Source organism: Bactrocera dorsalis, chromosome 2 (genome assembly GCF_023373825.1).
Source record: "Bactrocera dorsalis isolate Fly_Bdor chromosome 2, ASM2337382v1, whole genome shotgun sequence".
Taxonomy (NCBI): domain Eukaryota; kingdom Metazoa; phylum Arthropoda; class Insecta; order Diptera; family Tephritidae; genus Bactrocera; species Bactrocera dorsalis.
This window is the reverse complement of record NC_064304.1, coordinates 31956207-31976963: the sequence shown is the minus strand read 5'-3', so window position 1 is coordinate 31976963 and position 20757 is coordinate 31956207. Positions and strand designations below refer to the sequence as shown.

The 20757-nt window shown below is 33.9% G+C and overlaps 1 long non-coding RNA gene across 1 annotated transcript in view; it reads left to right on the top strand.

The window, feature by feature from the left end:
* Nucleotides 1-209: 209 nt before the first annotated feature.
* The window catches only part of LOC125776593 (uncharacterized), a 31438-nt gene continuing 10890 nt past the window's right edge, over nucleotides 210-20757 (top strand). The window contains exon 1 of the long non-coding RNA XR_007421847.1: nucleotides 210-2260. This is a non-coding gene — a long non-coding RNA (uncharacterized LOC125776593). The remainder of the gene's footprint in view (nucleotides 2261-20757) is intronic.

Sequence of the window (20757 nt, the reverse complement as noted above, 5' to 3'; positions counted from 1 at the left end):
CGTTGTTCAGATGGACTGCAATATTCATTCATATTCATATGACAAGCTGATTCGATTTAGCCATGCCCGCCTGTATTTAAGGATTTTTTTTATAATTTTGAATGGTAATGAGCTTCGGTTAACGTTTTTTCTTGTTTTACTAAAATAGTTTTAAATTTTCTTAAATTTTCAATTTTTTTTTTAATTTTCTATCAAAAAAAATGAAATTATATATCACTATTTAAGTTGGGTGTACACATTTTGCATGTACTTGAACTTGGCCTGCCTTACATTTTCTGTTTGTATGCTTTTGTTGTTACTGTACGAAATGACAACACTGTGACGTGAATATAACTCGTGTCTCACTTCAAAACATGGCAAAATGTATAACGTGGAACTTAGAAACGACTTCAATTGCGCTCTCTGCGAATTCAAGCTCCTCAAACCTTACCAAACGGACGTATTTTCGAATATACATACACATCTAGTATACATATACTGACATACATATGTTATTACACATAAACAACACATATACAAACGTTCAATTACATGATCCACTCAAAGAATTAAATAAATATTTTTAAATAAAAGTGAAATACGCTATAAAACCTACATCTGCATGTGTCCGTCCGTATGTGTATATGTATGTATACATGTGCAACGTGCTCATCATAATTTCGCAAAATGCTGTCGAGGCGAATGAGAGTGAAAATTACAAACTATCACAGCGAGCAATAAAAGAAATAATTGTAAAAGCGAGTAACTAAGAACATTGAGAGCAGCGGCAGATATAAAAATAAGTACATATGCTTAGTATATATGTATGTCGGTGTAAATGCGAATGTGTGTTCTCACGATACTCACACATACTTGCACGTGAGTATGTGCAGCAAGATTACATGAAATGCCATTAAAAAAGTACAGCACTAAGCAGGGAGCAGAGGGGACACAGGAAGCCCGTAACACACCATCGATAAAAAGCAACAAAACAACAAATGATATAAAATCATGCATGTATGTGTGTGTACTGGCAGCAATTAGGTGCGCGAGGAGCGACGCCAACGACGCCAACGACGTTATTCCCAGTTTCGCCCGATTCGTGCGCCAGTAGGAAGAGCAACAGCAACAACAACAAGAGCAATGTTAACGACGACTGAGAGGTGCGCGACGCAGCAGCGGTAAACTACGAATTGCCAACGAGCAAACCAGTCAAACACAAGTCAGCAACGCGACAAGAAAAGCAATAATAACAACAGCGCCAACAGGAACAACAGGCGCGTCAAATATGTATAACAGCAGCAGCAACAACAACAACAACAGCAATTAGTGAATATGTGTATATGTATATAGGCGACAGTGAACGCCGACTGCACAGTTGACCGCTACGCCGCCGCTATCAAAACGAACGATGGCAACGAAGACAACGAAGGCACTACTAATGCCGACGACGACGACGCAACGACAAGGTAGAAAATTGAACTTTCCATTCGGTCTGCTAGCGACGACAGCGGCATTGAGAACTGAAACTTTTGTGCGATCATACCGCATCGCGGCTGCGACGACGAACCGGAGCGCCGAAAATGTCAATAAATTTTGCCTAAAAAAGTGCTAAGTAATAATAATAATACTATTAATTAAAAAAAAACAACAATATCGAAAATAAACAGTTACAAAATGTGGAATGAAATAGTTTTCCTGTTGGAAAAGGTATTGTTTTTGCGGAACTGTGTGTGACCTTTTCAAGTACTGCGCATTTATTCTGCGAAAGTTGCAGAGAAATCACGCGAAATGTTTGAAAAGTAGCGAGTACGTGTAAGGAACGTTCGGGCAAATAAGCAACACGCTTTGGAAAATTTTTGAAAATTTGTGTGTTTCAGCCTGTGTGTTAATTAACTAAGCCGTTAGCAAGCAAAAAAATTTAAATTAAGTCTAGAAAAATTAAATACTGACATTCGAAGCAAAAAAAAAAAATAACCTAAACGTTAAAAGAAAAAATTCGAAAAATCACAATTTGTAAATCATACTAACATTTGTTGTTGTGGCAGTGCAAATACATATGTATGTAGTTTTAACAAACCAAAAATTATTAATTTACAAACATGAAAAATTACTAAGCAGCAAACAAATCTAATGAAACATAGTGGACAGCTATGCCATGCCTAGCGCACAACCCTTGGCAGTGAGCTCCACCACGATGGACGCAAAGCTTTTGTGGTGCGATGCGCGTCAGCAGCAGCAACAACAACGACATTAGTGGCAACACGAAAATCCAAGCAGTGTGAGTAGATTTTATTGCGCCGCAGCAAAAATTTTCGCTTTCTAAATACCCAGTATTTGCATTTGCTATGTATTGTTGTTGATGAAATTCCCTCCTAAAAAAAAATAACAGTGGCAAAAACTTCGAAAGAAGTACTTACGTGCGAAATATGCCAAATTATACAGTTAGGAATATTACATATGTGCCGCAATAATTTTCAAACTATTTATTTAAGGTATTTCCATTCTTTTCCACACTCCATGCGTGGCAATCACTTCCAAACTGTTGACGATCAGGCGAATTGTAGGTTACAAGCGATTATGGCTTATGATTCTTTTATGAGATGAATTCGGATCTCTGTATTTGCTTTAAATGAGTGTGGTTAAATATCAGTTTACACTTAGGAAAAAAAAAAAAACTAATCAAAACAGCACTGGTCAGCAATGAACTTCTGTATGTACATATGTATGTACATATGTATTTAACACTATTATGGAATTTCCAGACTGACAGCGCCTAGTGCGAAACATTCCAAACTTGAACCAATCATAAATATAATTTTTTTTCTTTATCTATAACACAAATATCCTTTATTACTGCCTTTTATGATCTCAACCATGAGTAAAAATTATTTTAAATATTATTTTTGTTAAATTAGGTAAACATGTTTTTGAAGAAATATTCAAATCATACGAAAAAGCCATGTTTTTGTGATTTTTTTCCTGACGACACTGTTAAAATTTATTTATCCAACCAATGGTAGATTGAAGTATGACATTCGAAAAATGTCTTATCAATTTTTTACAAAGAAATATTAAAAAATACGGCAATGGCAGCAATTGTCCGGACGGGTCTCGAAAAAAAGTTGAATTACGGTGCCCCTCATAACTCGTTGCTGGATCATCGAAAATCAAAAAATAAAAGTTCATTCGTTAGATAATAGTTTTCCCCAAATAACGCTGTAAGGGGTTTTTTCTAATTTTTCTAATTTAATTCTAATTTTTGAATTTATTCGAAGACTTTGAAGTGAAAACACACAATTTTTTGGGAAAAAATCGGCTAATTTGTTATTGCGAAATCAAAATTATGAACAAAAAACTCTCCAGCGTTACCTCGTAAAATATGTATGTACAGAAATAATGTTTAAAATTTCAAAAAGGTCGGCGCAGTAGTTTTGAAGTTATGAGAGGCACCGACTTTGAAAACGTGAGTTGTGGGAAAAGCACATTTAAAGTTTCACAGACGCTCACAATCAAATCGGAGGGCGGAGACTTACAAGCGTATATCTCCGCCAATTTTGCTTTAATTGCTCTCAAATTTTCACACAATATTCTCCAGATATAATGCATTCAATTTGAAAAAAAAAAATTAAAAAAATATAATTTAATATCTTATGAATTGATGATTGTTTCTTTTCATTGAAAGCTTCGTCAATATTTTGTTAATTCGTTTTCAAAATTAAATCATAATTCAAAGTTTTGTTCAGTTTTTGGAATTTTTTATATATTTTTTTTTATTAAAAATCTATTGTTTGACAAATTATTAAGCTTACATGTACAAATGAGTTCAATTGCTTGTGTAGATTTTTGGTTTTATTTGAGTTGTTGTCATGCTTGTCATGCTTCTTTTCAACTTCCAAAAATATGGTTGGTTTCAAATGATCCATATATTTTGGTCGATTAGGAAATTCCGTTAAAACTTTATAAATTTCGGAGTAATTCGGAGTCGTCGAGTTTCTTTTCTAGTTTCCAAAAATATTATTTGGTTTCAAAATGTCCATATATTTTGGACGAATTGGAAATTCCGTTAAAACTTTATTAATTTCGGAGTAATTCGGAGTCGCCAAGCTTCTTTTTAAACTTCAAAAAACATATATTACTTTTGTCGATTTGGAAATTCCGTTAAAACTTTATTCATTTCGGAGTAATTCGGAGTCGTCAAGCTTCTTTTTAAACTTCAAAAAACATATTTTACTCTAAATTTTCCATATATTTTAGTCGATTTCGAAATTTAAAACTTTATTTATTATATTTTTTTAGGGGATGAAGTCAATATTTAGATAACGCGATTCAAACTAATTACATCAAGTTTCAATAGTCACGTCTTCTAAATACTAGTATAGCCTTTTTTAGTTTGTTTTTTCAAAAATATTTTTTATATTTCGCTTATCTATTTAAACTAGTTTGGGATTTCTTTTAACAAAAGATATAGATACATATGTATATACATAGGTGTACCACAAAAATAATAGATTATTAACGTTTCTTTAACGTTGAAGTAAAGTTAATGCGTGGCGTGATTTTCTTTTATGAAGCAATTCAACTTTATTTCTACAACAAAAAAGTGCATAATAATTTGACATTTAAAGAGTAATCTGTTCATTTTCATGGCGAAATATTAACATATACGCCAATAGCGTGCACCGACTGTATTCAGTAGAGGGCATTCCGAGCTAACGAACGAGCGGCTGGTCAGCTGTCTCCGAGCACCTGGAGAGTCAGAACAAACATTTTCGCCCGACGTGTTTCTGTGAGTAGTGCAAACTGAAAATACAGCGTTTATTAGATGGTTAGGTAGTCACTTTGCCAAGAAGCACAATGAAATTTTCGAAATTTGAAATTTTAACTTTTGGGAACCCGTTGAAGAAAAATATTATTGTTTTTTTTTTCGAAAATACCAGTCAAAATGTTAATGTATAATGAAAATTAAAAACAATAACCTACCCAGCTTTAATGCTAAATTATGTATAGAAAAAGTTCTCAAGATTTCAAAAGTATCAGTGTGTTAGTTTGAAGTTATGTGGCCTCCGACTTGGAAAATGTGAGCGGTGGTGAAAACACTTCAAAGTTCTAAAATCTGATGTGGAACGTTGATGAGATAGATATAACAGAACGCGTAACTTCGTCAATTCCGCTTTAATCGACTTAAAGTTTTGACACAATATTTTTGAAATATTTTTGAAATATTATGCATTAGTTTATAAGAAACAAGTAAGGAAGGGCTAAGGTCGATTGCAACCAAGCACTTTATACTCTTGCAACTTGCTAGAATCAAAGCCAGAGGAATACTTTAAGATGTAAAACCAATCATATAGAGTAAAGTCAGCCGGATGTTCGAAAATCTTGATATTAGTTATATGTAGTTTTCACTCAAATGTATATATTTAAGGCACAAAGATAAACTGTTATGAATAAACCACGCTCTCTAATTTTCCTTGAGATAACTCACGTATTGGCCGATATATACGGTACAAAGCCACCCAGAAGTTCTAAAATCTGTTTTATTAGATATATGGGGGCTAAGGGAAGTATTGGTCCGATTCAATCCATTTTTGACGTACAGATATACCATTATAAGAGAAGGATTATACCTTAATTTCAGTTATATATATTACACATTGACCCACATTTTCGATCAAAAGTCAATGACAAAAGTAGTTGTCCGTGTTGAAAAATTTTTGAACTCAAATTCGTAAGCAGACCCCTTAGCACATTATTCGCAAATTTTCCCTTCAGATTTGTTGAGTAGTATTATTATTGTTATCAATTTGTTTTTCGTTTTATTTAGTTTTTGTAAAATGTGCAATACTCGTATTTCCCACTGTTATTAACAGCCATGTCCAAAATCTAACCAGATGTCACAGTAAATAGATAAAGGTGGAAAAAGTGACGGCATGTAATCAACGAGTCAAAGCTCAGATAACTGTAAATGAGTGTTAATGGCCAAGCGATGTCGAACAAATATCATATATAATATATGCAAATACTTTTATCGCTATAATTTAAATATTTAAACATAATATAATTTAGAATGAAGGGAAAAAGTAATTAGCTATGCATATTACCTAATAACTAATGATGGTAATAACGAATAATCTACATGCATAAGTATATGTATGTATGGTATATAAAAATCGATATACAGTATACGATCTACATTAATTTGAATATTTATACAATAAAATATGTAGTAAAAATAATAATAGTAAAATTTATTGTCATTAAAATTTACTAAAATACTCTCTGAACAACACAAAACCCCAACATTTTAATTTATTTCAAATAAATCATATCGTTTGACGTCAGCAGCCACAGCAAATGCACATTCGAAATATTATTTATGCAGTTTTGACAAGCTAAACCAAAAATATTACACTGTGAACCTGTTATTATAAATATAAATTTTAAACAAGACTTTATTGAATGCTAAAATAGTACAAAACTGATTAAAAATAGAACATTTCACAAACACTTTAAATTATTTTATGCAAAAACCATGCAAGACTCTTATAATTCACTTAAAAGCTTAAAAAACTTGGAACAATTGGTAATACTAATAAAGAAACATCAATGATGCTGATAGATATATGTATATGTATTTGTACAGACTTATATATATAGATATGTATATGATTTCAGCGGGTCTGTCTGTCTGTCCGTCCGTTTGTATATACATACGCGAAGTTTTTAAGATATCGAACACCTGATTTTCACGTGACCTTTTCAAACAACCTGAACTATCGGAATATCTACAAGAATACTCTTGAAACCAGTTACTACAGAGTATTATAGTTGTAGTTGTCACTGCAACTAAACGGTTATAGGTTTCTATGTATATACAAAATATATAAGTATATGTATATAAATAATCAGGATGACGATAAAAGTTTAAATCCTTTTTTTTTAATGGGCGTAACCCCGTCCTCTAATAGGTTTAATGCACATGTCTCCTAAACCACTTAAGCTACCACAAACAAATTTGCTGAGTACAAAATCTTATAAGAATTTCTACCGACAGTGTAAAAATGGATGAAATCGGGGTATACTGTTAAAAACTACTAAAAGCACGATAAATCAATAACTAAACACACCAGAGACATTAGATTTTACAACCGATATGATATGAGAGAGCTTTATGGGAGCTGGTATGAAAATTGGATGATGGGGGTGGCACCGCTCACTTTTTGGTAAAATCCGATATCTCGGGACTCGATTAATCGATTTCGGCAAAATATAGTACGTGGTATTTTTCTTACATTCATATGTCATATTGTGAAAATGGACGAAATCGGACAACAACCACGCCCACTTTCCATATAGCACAATTTTATATTCCACTTAATTCTTTCACTTTCCAGTACAGAAATCAAGAAACAACTAATATAACGGGATTAAACTTTGCACGCATAATGTCTTTAGTGTGTGCCACCATATGACCAAAAATTATTTAACTCCAATAAAAACTGTTCAAGCCCCTAGGTACCGAATAATTGGACACCGGTACCTATAGTTGACTGAAAATGTTGATCGAAAATGTCGGTTAGTGTGTGATTTATTTAACTGAAATTAAGGGATAATCCTTCTCTTATAATAGTATGTCTGTATGTCAAAAATGAGTTGAATCGGACCAATACTTCCCTGAGCCCCATATATCTAATAAAACAGATTTCCGAAATTCCAGGTGACTTTGTACCGTACATGTCGGCCACTCACATAGAGTTATCCCAATGAAAATAAGAAAGCGTGTTTTATTCATAACAGTATTTTTATGCCTAAAATAATAAATTTGAGCGAAAACTAGGCCCCTTTCCTACTAATATCAGGATTTTTGAACATCCGGCTGACTTTACTCTATATGATTGGTTTTACACCTTACAATATTACCCTGGTTTTGATTCTAGCAAGTTGCAAGAGTTTAAGTTGTTCGGTTGCTCCCAAACTTAGTCCTTTCTTACTTGTTTTTAATTGTTCCACTGAGATTCGCAGATCTAGATGTAAGATCAAACATCAATTTTCTTCTAACCATTTGTGCAGTAGCTCGAAAAATTTGTAGATTGATTTCACTGGATGTGTGAACCATACTTTTTCAAAAATTTTTAAAATCACTGTAATGATTCAACATAACGTCAAAAGTTCCGAGACCACTTATAATGAATATTCGCCAATTTTTCAATGTCCCCGACAAAAGAATTCAATATCTTTGCATACATATGTATGTATGTATATGGTAGCAGATATTAATAAATGAATTTTTGTCTCGGAGCGTAGGCCCGTACTATTAATATTATGGAGCCAATGTTTTGTTTTTTTTGTTGTCTACCAACCAATTTTCAGAGTGAAAAAATATATCTGACCTGGTCTACGAAAAGGGAGCTAACGTGCGAAAACTAGTTTTCGTCATCCGAATCAACTAAAAACTGAAAATTGATTTTTTGACACCTAAGCCCCCTTTCCGTAGACCAGGTCACATATACATATTTTAACCCACCATAATATTGACTTAATTATAAAATACATTACAAATTTATACATAGCAAAACCCAAACTGGCAAAAACAAAAATAATCTAGGAAATAAATTTTTCTTTTGCTTGAATGAAATAATTTAGCAACAATTGCCGCAACTCCAACACCTTTGCCTCGATATTTGGCTGATTAATCGTCTGTTTTCAGGTCGTAATCAGAGATCCAAGACTTATCGCCAATAATAAGGCGTTTCATGACATCATGGTCGTCGGAAGGCATCACAATATTTCACAGACGTTAAAGCGACGCTATTTTCAAAAATTTTTTGTGTTTTGGAACCCAATCGTACTTTCACTCTTCTTAGGCCTAAAAGGTCTTTCAAAATGGTTTTCACTGATCTTTCCGGTATTCCAACGATACCATTAAGATCTCTGACTGTTAATCGTCGATTTCCAAGCACCAATTTACTAAGCACTAATGATTATTTTGATATGACATTTGGCACAGATATCACTGATACTCATACTTAAATGAAAAATAATATTTCAACGAATGAGTTTTGCCCGAAATTCAAATTAAAAAGTGTTACTATTTTTGCCCACAGATTTTATGCATCATCATGTGCCTGTGTTTGTGCAATGATTAATTACCTGCGGAATCAAGTGTACAGTATTAACATAGAACTCGTACCCAAATTATTTTCTAAAATACAGCAAAAAAAAGAACAAATTTGGCAGAGCATTGAATGAGAAGAACGAAGCGTTTGTAGTGACGAAATGGCAAAAACAGACGACGACGCGAGTCTCATGTGTGAAATAATGAATCAAAAAGCATAAACAAAAATATAACAATTCGTTATACATATATTATATATATGTACGTATGTATGTATATTTCAATATAACACATAACATTAATGATATCTGCGAAAAATATAGCGAAAAGCGACAAAGTTGACATTTTGACGAAGCGATAATTAAATAAATATTTATATAAATAATTTTAAACAAATGCGAATAGACAAGCGGGACCCACCATAAATATATTTATGCATGTAGCTTGTGTTCTTAGACATTGTGGCTCTAAAGAATGAAGAAATATTTTTTGAAAAGTGCCTTTGAAATATGTATTCCATAAATATTAGGGTGGGTGAAAAAAACGAATGGCTGATAGGGACCTCTAATTAAAACCGATGGTTTCTTTCACTTCGTACTCTGAAAAAATGTTTGATAAGTAGGCACCTTTAAGGAAGTGTCTCCAAGTATAAGCTCTTAATTATAATAGGAAGGTACTCCACCTAGCGGTCTTCTATTTTTCTTATTAATTGGAATCTCACTTTCAACTACTGGGAAAAGTATTCATTTTGGGAATTTTTTAGGAAATTTACCACTCTACGAAAATTACATTTTTTATTTTTTTATTTGTAGAAAATATTTTTTTTTTATTTTTTTTAACGGTTTTTTTAATAATTTTTTTTTATTTTTCGTTGACTTTTGAAGATGAATATGAAACGTAAACGTTTAACTTATTCGAAAAATTATTTTGGGCATTTTTATGGAGCGGAAAACTTTCTACAAGTTTATGATTTTAAATAAACACATTTTAACTGTTAATACCTTTTAAACGGTTAGATTTACGAAATCGCCGTTATAAATCTTTTTTGAAGAGCTTTCAGTTTCCTAAAAAATTCTCAAAGCAAAATATTCTTTCAAATAGTCGGAAGTGAGTTACAATTTTTTCTATCTGGTAATAAGAAGAAAAAATAGAAAACCGTTAGGCGGCGGACCTTCCCGTTATAATTAAGAGCTCATACTTGAACAGTCTTTCTTAGAGGTGTCTATTAACCAATTTTTCTGAGTGCGAAGCGAAAAAAAATTTATTTATTTTTGCCCACCCTAATGTTTGTTTGGTTATTTCAAAAGAACTTTTCTCAAAACATTTCTTCATTATTCCAAAAAACTATTATAATAATTAAAAAAAAATTATTCAAAAAACATAAACATTCGGTTTTATGACCCACCTTAATATACAGTATTCCCCTTACTTTAAGAAATTTTTGGAATTTTTCAATTACAGTACACTGTTACCCAACGGATATGCAAATGGCAACAACGTCATAATTATTTAATTCCATAAGCTTGTTTAGCTAAACAATAACAAAAACATAAACACATACCGGAGATTAAGTAATTAAATTGATTATGAGGAATAATAAGATCTTTTGTTTGTTTGTTCGCTTTCTGACGACAGTTTTCAACGAAATACCCAAAACAGCGATGAAACTGCAGTTTTTATTTCGATTTTAAACGTTTTCGCATTATTTATTTTGCGCTTTGCCTTGCAAATTGCTCCTGTGAACCCCCGGATTTCCGCCGCCGCTTCCACTAAGAAGCGAAGTTAAACATTTGAATGCACACGATTTTATACGAGTATATTTCATACATATGTATGTATGTATGTACTTAACATACATTTGTACACATTTTTATAAAAACGAAAGACATGAAAGCAAGACTTTCCGCATTTGAGCAGAATCACAGGAAACCATTTTCTCAGTCAAAGTAGACGTGTCTTTTTAAATCTTAAGTTAGAGGTGCCATTTGCTGCCGAAATGATTACATTGTCGAATATTTTTTAGATGAAATTGCCGTTAAGGTGCTTTGCGACGTAAAGCTGGTTTAAAATGAAACCTGTTTAAAGAACTCGGTATTCTAATGTGAGAGAAGGTAACTTTCTAAATACTAGAGAACAAAAGTTGCTTAGTAAAGAGTAAAGTTTAGACATGTGGTTTCCAAGAAGAAATAAAACGCTTATAACTTTATGTTTTGAGCAAGAATTTGTTCTACCGGTTATCAGATACAACAGCTGTTTGCTAGAAGATGAGATAGTATCATCTCAACACCTTCTTTCCGAATGTGCCGTCCAAGAGTAAGAGCGGAAGTAGAAATAAAGCACCTAAGCAGATTTGTGATCAGTTCAAGGGATTTTGTCGTTAGTAGATATCCAACGTCAGTGTTAACAGTCATAACTTCGAAGTCATAGATAATTTCGCCTATCTTGGAACCAGCATTAGTATCAACAACAATGCAAGCCACGAAATCCATCGCAGAATAACTCTTGCCAACAGATGCTAGAAGAAGTAAAGTCCTATCTTCACTCGTCGAACAAAGACCAAACTCTATAATTCACTCATTATTCCCATTCTGCTATACGGTGCAGTGGCATGGACGATAACAACATCTGATGAGTCGTCGTTACGAGTTTTCGGTGGAAAGATTCTGCGGAAGAATTATGGCCCTTTGCCATCTAACCTCACCTAACCTTGTAGCATGCTATACGATGTCACAAAACGAAAACGGCAACATCGAGACTGCAGACCCTGTATAACGTACAATTCTAAGATGCAGTTTTTTGTAAAGATTTTCAAATGAAATTATGCACTGAAGTTGAACGGAAACAATTGTTTTGCTGTCATAATGCGAGCACATGAAATCGGTATAACTATGTGTTTATGACGCACTTCAAACAAAAGCCGCCATTTGTTAACCTATACCTTTGTGTATATAAGAGGGAGTGGGTGCTTATGTGTGTATATGTATGTGTGTGAGTTCGAAGTGTTTTTACGTCAATTCTAATGCCAAATAAGTTCTTTGTTCAACACAAAAGTTTATTTATATGCAAATATAGAGAAGATTGCATTTGAGTTGCAGATGTGAGTGTGTGGAAATAAATATATACATATATGTATATATATATACGTAATCTATGTATATACGAAATATTTATATATTGAAGTTTTGCTTTGATTTCGAAAGCACATTTCATACACAACGTTACTACATACATACACATGTACTCGTAGTTATTGGAGACTTAAGCCCAGAAATGAAGATCTTTGCCTTTGTTAATGAGTATAACTATATAATAAATCATTTATTAAAAACACGCTTATATGTATTATACATACATATGTATATTTATTGACAAATATAGTTACATTTTTAATTAATATGCCATACTTGCAGAAAATATTAGCAAATGCACATATTTGCATGCCAGTTACACACAAGCGTTTGCATAAAGCGTCACCTAAAATGCAAAACAACGTATCATCAAAAAGTATAAATTATGTTTTTTAGTGCTTACGATTCACAACATCATGCCATATACATATGTATATGTATATATGTAGCTTAAAATTTTCATCTTCAGCTTTTAGATAACCAAAACTCATATTTTCTTTCAATAGAAGTGCATGATAACCAATAATATAACCACTTTATAACCAAAACTCATATTTTCTTTCAATATGAGTGGTTTCTATTAGATCGTTTTTCCTTCGCCTGCAAACTTATGAAAAGTGAGGTTACGTTATTTTGCATTTTAGTTGACGATATGTAAGTAGTGTCATGGGTCCGTACTCGTAACTGGTGATGCGCTTATGAGTATAAGCTGATTTACTCATTTACTTAACAGAACATAGCACACACCTTCAGCGCTAATATCACACTTATGCACAACTGTATGTACTTGTATATATACATAGTTACAAATATACATATACTAGTGTAATTAAATGCTTGCTCCCTTGGCGACACATCATCGTCGGATTGTGCAAGCATCTGGTAATTTTAGCCAAACAATCGAGTATCCTCTATCTAAACTTGTTGTGATATATAATCTCGATATTTTATACATATGTATGTATGCATGTACATATGTATATAGTTAGCTATATAATCATATTTTGCATGCAAGTATAAATTAATGCGACAAAAGTCCATCAGTTGTGGGTTGTGCTTCATGCTTGTGACGCTTGTCCGAGTAGCGTGTCGTCCAAAAGCAGTGAGAAGAATATGTTTTGAATGAAATTTATTTAAAGAATTAAAATAAAGTCGCATATCCTCCTGCTATCGTATTTCAGCTTGAAGCTTTTGGTCGGTGGCCAGATATTCTATAGCTAATTTCGAGTGCACGGTCAATAAGCTTAAGGCTGGTATCGCTACTCTTCCATCGAAGAGTAAGCAAGGCTCTTAGTGTTTTGAGTCTCAGTTGAACTACTTTTCTCTATCAATTTTCATAGCAATTTGCTTTTCTTCTTCACTTTGAGCGGCGTAACTTCACAAATTACTCATTGACTTGCGGAGAGTCTTCTCGTGGCGCAATTGTTTTTGGTTTAGTGAAGAAGAATATCCTTTGTACGCTTCTATCTGAAGCTTTTATCAGAACTACGAAGTAAATTATCTATTTTTACCGCCAAAAAAATTAAATATACTTCTCAATCCTTTCAGAATAATTGTAGAAGCCGTATTAATTATACTGTCGATAAATACAGATATGAAAAATGCTACACTTATTTCTGTCTCGACGATCAAGGGTTTATTAGTTCATTTGTACAGATATTGTAATTGTTCTATAACTGTAATAACTTCGGTTCATCACTTCTCGACTCGTTGTGTTTGAGTATCTGCTATTCGAACAAAAAAGGAATTCCACAGAGTAGGCAATACTTCAGTTAAATTATATCACTACTTTCCATTTTGTTACACCAGTTATATTTTTATACCAGTTTTTATTTTTATACCAGTTTTATTTTTATACCAGTTTTATTTTTCTAACAGTTATATTTTTATACCAGTTTTATTCTTTATACCAGTTGTACGTTCAGTTCGTCGCTCTCCGAAGCCTGATGAAACAAAGAGAGACAATTTACAATAGCATACATATATACACGTCCACATTGTTCGTGTGTACATATAAACTCTTCGATAATAGCGGTCCAATAAGTCAGATAAAAATAACCAACCAGTGATTTCATTTTTAAAATAGCCACAAATCTGATCTCAACAGCTTAAAATAAACTCCAAATTAATAAGTGCATTTTATATACTCTCGGCTATAAATTCACTTCACTTCCTACGGATTACACGAATTTAATGGCAATCGATAAGGTATTTCGCGCTCAGGTATTTACCAAATTATTTATGTATTTACTCAAGCACCCACAGTGGAATGTGGAAACCGTTGTTGCCAGGCGTCTGCGGAATAATGCAAAATTGTATACTAAAGCAACACTAAAAAGTGTAAATCAATTCCTTCAACTCTCCCGTCTTCCGTCGCTTTTCATACAGTCAAATTAATGAGATCATTTATATAGATACGGCAAGAAAGCTAAAGACACACCAACAACAACCACAGGGGAATATCGCAAGAAGATTGATTACCTAAACAAAAATTGAGAAGTGCAATCAAGAACTAAGACATAAGATACGAGTGCATACGAAGATAACGCGCAAATTCGTCGGCTGGTTAGTTCATCTTGACTTGAAATCGGGCACTTGCTAAGCGCAAAAGTTTAGAAATTAGCAAATGCAGAGTTGATTAAAATAAATGTACTTAGCAGAAATGTATGTATGTATTTAAAAATATAGAATTTGTAATTTATTTATTGAACAATTAGCTTTGGGTTTAATGCTCTTTTGCACGAAGATGCAATGATACACATACATATACTATATATTGGGTAGTCTGTTCGTATTTCTAATCAAACTTCTTATTTTTTTAATATTTATTCTAATAAATACATAAACAAATACATATGTACCATTTTGGTCGACCACTTTTTGCCATTTTTCCGTTAGAGAAATTTTTCATCAGTATAAATCGAAATTTCCAGCACGGAAGCGAGCGAACTATTGTTGTGCTACACGAACTGATACAGCATCGTCTCCGTAAATTTCACAAGTTTCATTGGTGGCTTGCGTGGCATTCTTCGCTTTTTAATACAAAAATTTAAAATTTAGTGAATTTCTTCATTATTTTCGCTCATTTTTGAACAGCTGTAACTTTTTTTAACTCCCCCGAATTTAATTTTTGTTAAAATGAAGCTTAAAATCTCATTTTTTCAACACTATATGGTATGACACAATGTCATTGGTAGCATTGGCGATATACGCCTACAAATTAGAAGTCAAGGCAACAAAGGTCCTTCAGTGTTATTCAGTACTTACTTTCCGTGCTCGCCTTGGCGTATGAGCAACTTTAAAACAAGCAGCGCAAATGTGTGTACAATTGATCAGAAATGGTAATAATTTTCTCTAGAAAGTCACGAACTCGAGCTGACACTGATTTTGAAAAAATAAATAAGTTTAATAAAAAATATAAATTGTCAGGTTAGGGTGTTTTTTTATTGAACTATTAATTTTTTTCAGTCTCGTCACGAAATTTCCTTGGAAATACCCTAAAAAAGTTCTCTGAAAATTTTAGCTCTTAATATTAATATTAAGAACTGGACCAAGGCCTGTAAAAATTTTCCACAGAAAATACACTACAGTCGTGAGTTTTTATCTTCAAAATTCCTACAGATCAGAGGTATTTATGGAACTGTGCAGTCAGTTATAGACGCATTGTATAAGAGCTCTACAGTAGCCAGTGTACAAATGCGACAAGTAGTCTGAGTTTGCCTCTTGGTGGGTTAATTACATATTTAAAGAATTTCGAATTTTTTGGTACATATCTCGTAAATGACAGGAGCTCATCAGCCAGTTCGGGCACCCAGATAAGGTATACTTGGTAATGGTGTTCTCAAAAGCACCCTCGATGTTTAGGAAGGCGCATAACATTACTTTCCGTCTAGCGAACTCTGTATTTCCGAGGTTAACTCGTACAGAGCGGTATAAATTGATTTTCTCAGCCGAATAAGGTCTGATAGCAGAAACTGCTCATCCAGCACTTTTACAGCTGGGACGATACCGTCCGCCGAGCTGAACCAATTTTATATTAAAGCTTTGAAGTAGCTATTATGTATAAGTATTGTTCATTGAAATTTCTGAAAACATGAGTTATCGATTATTATTCAATTTATTTTAATTAAATTTTTTTAGTACTCTATAAGTAATTTGGATTAAAAGTTTATATTTAGAAAATCCAAACTAAATCTGCATCGCGACTGTTACATACCAGTAGAAGATACACTATTGTGATATGAACTGTATTCCAGCAAGGGGTGATAAAAAAAATATTTCGCAAATAATAAAAAAAGACTATCAATAAAATGAACCATAAAGACTACTACCTTCATTTTGCAAAAACATTTAGATCATATATTAAGTTAATATAAGCTATCTAATAGCTTACTAAGCTTGACTTTTTTTCTCTATTTGAAACGAAAAAACATTTGTTTTCATTAGAAGCCACTTGCTCTGCTCTCCTCTATCTATCGTATCCTATCTTGTCTGTTCGGTTCGTCACTCTTCAACTCATGTACTATAACAATAGACCAATATCATGAAATAATTGTCTACAAGAATAATATTATGGATAGTATTCCACTCAAAAAGTAAATCACTCGATCGATTACATTAATTGATAAAGTTGGACATCATTCATTTGCTCAGTATGAGCAGTTTTTTTTTGTTTTGAACGAGCTTTGCAAATATATTTGAATTTTAAAAGCTTAGCATTAAAATGCTCATTATTCAGAAGCGAATGGAACTCATAAAATCCAATTAATTTATTGAACGATCACAAGAAACAGCAAAGAAACGAGATTGACTCAAAACCGAACAAATGACTGGGAAATTTATTGATCTGTCAATATCGACACAAATTAAGTTATAAATATGATTATATGTGTATATGCAAATTTATATTTTATGAACGAAGAAATGCCAAAGGGCGAAATAACCAAAGCAAAATATTTACAATATTACAAAAAAAAAGCAAGCGCAGCCACCAAACGCAAATTGTCGTCGCGGCCAAATATTGATGACTAGGCAAAGTTGAAGCTCCCACGAGCAGGCAAACCAACAAATTACACATTAACCACCAACAGAAGTGAACACGAACCACCGGCTTCACCACTGGCAAAAGCAGCAACAATGCGAGCGGAGAGAGTAGCCCAACCAAATAAAAATGTGCAAATCTATGTACATAAGTGTGTGTGAGTGCCAGCAACGCTAGCAGCGGACGAGAGACGCACATGACTGCAGCGACTGCGACGCTGGCAGCGGCAGAATATATTTCAAGTTCAAGGTTAAGAACTAGTTGTAGATACTTTTTTCCTCTCACACCACACGAACAAGTCAAACAAAAAGGAGCAAAAAAAACATAAGCGAACAATAACAAAAGCAAAAACCAGCCGAACTCGTTACTCGCACAAAAGAGCAGTGTGAAGGCAAACAAACAGCAAAACAAGTCAAACACTCGCTAAAGCTCACCAACGAATAACTACACACACACACACATACTTGAATTGACACATTGACGCAAATCGCACGGTGATTCGTATGCGAAGAGCCGGAGCGTCGCTGGGTACAACGCTTCATGCATACATACACATATACACATTTTGCCGAACAGCACAGTGGAACAAAAAAGCTTTAAAATGACGATAACACAATAGCAACAACTCGTTTACAATCGCTAATATAATAGAGAGAAGGGGGGAGAGAAAAAGGCAAAGTATTGCTGCCGCACCACCACAGCTGTTCATGGCCCCTGCGCGCCTCGTCGCCCATTCGCTTCGTCTGTACGCGCTCAATGCAGCGCCTTGCTCGCCTGTACTAATACCTTCCATATTCAGGCATTGTTTGCCAGTTCTTTTTTGGTTTTTCGGTTTTGTGTTTTCATATTTTTGTCCCTTCTTTTGGTCTAACTTCGGTAGTGGCAACTTCGTTGTGTATTTCGTCGCGGCAACTGTAATATATTGCGAGCGCAAATTGAGTATCATAAAGATACGAGTACTCGTCTGATTCCATATACATTTACCAACCGCTACCCCCTCGCCAAGGCAGTGTCTGCAAAGCTCGCATGTTTGCCAGCTATTGCGACAATTGAAGGCCAGCAAACACGTCGATTTGAAATGAATAAAGAAGCACAAAGAAATGCTGCCTCAGTAAAGAGAGATGCATGTGCTTATGTGCATATGTATGTACATACATATATAATACATGTATGTATGTGTGTACTTATATAGTTTAATGCTTTATTAGAAGTTTTAATATTGACAGATTCGCATAAAGAATATTTGTTATATTCTTGTATAATGGTTAGTTTTCAGTTATTTAAATTGTCTTTTAATTAATTACTTTCCATAACAATGAAAATTCGAATAAATGTTGGAGATAATCAGCCTGCATTATTTACCTCATCTAATACAAAGTGAGGTTATGTTTTGGCAAAAAAAATATCGTGTCAAGTAAAAAAGTATTCCATACAAACACTTGATTCTGATCGTTCGGTTTGTAGGGTAACTATATACTATAGTGGTCCGATATCTTCTGCTTTTTCTTCAAAACTAGTTCGCATATATATATATATATATATATACGTATACAGACAGAGAGACAAACGGATATGATTATACAAGGTGTATTCCAAAGTAAACAGGACTTTAAAAAAATAAAACAGAACAAAAAGTTTTTCGGCAAAATCAATTTATTTTATTAAAAATAGTCTCCTTCTGCTTCAATACAGCTTTTTGAACAGTCCAAAAGCATGTCAAACGAGTGTTTTAGCTTGTTGGCCGGTATGGCCGCCAGTATGCCGGCGCAAGCCTTTGAATGGCCTCTACGTCTTCATAACACTTTCCTTTCATGCAAATGCATTTTTCCGAAAATGAAGAAGTTGCACGGTGCCATATCAGGTGAATACGGGGAGTGGTTAATGGTTAATATGTGATTTTTGGTCAAATAATCGGTCACAAGCGTCGATCAAATGAGCAATTTTTGGTCGTCAGTCAATTTGTGCAGAAAAAACCGTGTAAACACCTTTCTTAAACTTAAATTTTCGGTCAAAATGCGATAAATCGATGTTTTGGAGACGTTCAATTCCATTTACATGAATTTCAATGATGATTTCGGTTGATTAGTGATGAATTTACCCACAGTTTCGATGGAATTTCCGGTGATCTATTATGTCATGATCGTCCATGTCAGGAAATTCTCACTGAAAAATCGATCAAGATAGCCGATTCTAACCCACCAGTCGACATATAGATGGCGCCACCAGGGGGCGCTAGATTCAAAAAGTCCTGTTTACTTTAAGAGAGCTGTCCATTTATGGGGGACCGTCAACCGAAGGTGTGTTTTTAAAATGTATGCTGGGAGTAGGAAGCATAACAAAAAGTATATTTTATACATTTGTACATTCCAACTCTGAATAAAATATGTAATAGCCACAGCGATCTTTAGAAAAAATTTAACCCAGTTTCCCGAGATCGATTATTTTTTACCGGTTAAACTTCCATTTGCTTATGCTCTGATACACCCAACCCTTTGCACTCTTTCTTAATAGCACTCAAAAATGTAAATAAAGGAGCCAAATGCTTACTTTCTTTGTTTCGGCTATTCAAAAGGTAAATTATTGAAGACTATTCAGTGAAAAATTTGTGTGTTTTGTACAAAGTGATCAACTACAGATTAAAATACGTTACGATACCACGAAGAGGTTGCGCTAATATCGGCAGGCGTTCATTTTGCCATCAACATACATTGGCAGCACAAGCCACAAGCACGAGTATTCGCAGGATGCGATGACATACGTGCAGAATTATTGACTGGCGGATATGTCTGTTACATTCACTTTCAATGTAAAATGACCACAGATTTCGGAATTATTGGATCGTGATCAATCAGCAAGATCGTCACGATGTTTGATGGACTTTATCTTGATGCTGGATGTACTCTGTTGAGTGGTTGAGGTTTGCCGCATGCACACATTCTTCTTTGGATGGTGGATAGTGGTTACACCAGATTGAATAAATCATTTCTGCAGAAATTCCTGATCCAAACATAGATCAGAATTATATGAAGTGGTGAGAATCAATTTGGTTCATGGACCTTGCGGATACCACAATCCCACTTCGGCATGTATGTCTGACAATAAATGCACGAAACACTATCCACGTGGTCTTCTTTCGGAAACTCAAACCGGAAATGATGGATATCCACTGTCTCGGCGTCGCTCACCAGACGACAATGGCAAAACTTTCAGCATTCAATTTAGAAGAGTGAATATCGAAGTTGACAACACATGGATCGTACTATATTGCCCACTATTGTTTAATTCACATTCAAAACTCATATCAACGTTGAGTTTTGGTGAAATCGATGAAATACGTTGGCAAGTACATCACCAAAGAAAGCAACATGGCGGTTATTGGCCTTGAACGAGATGAGATCAGCAAGTATTAAATGGATCGATACGTGAACTGAATGTAGCGCTTTGTACGATATTTACTTTCGCAATTCATGACATTTCTGATTGTTGTGCAT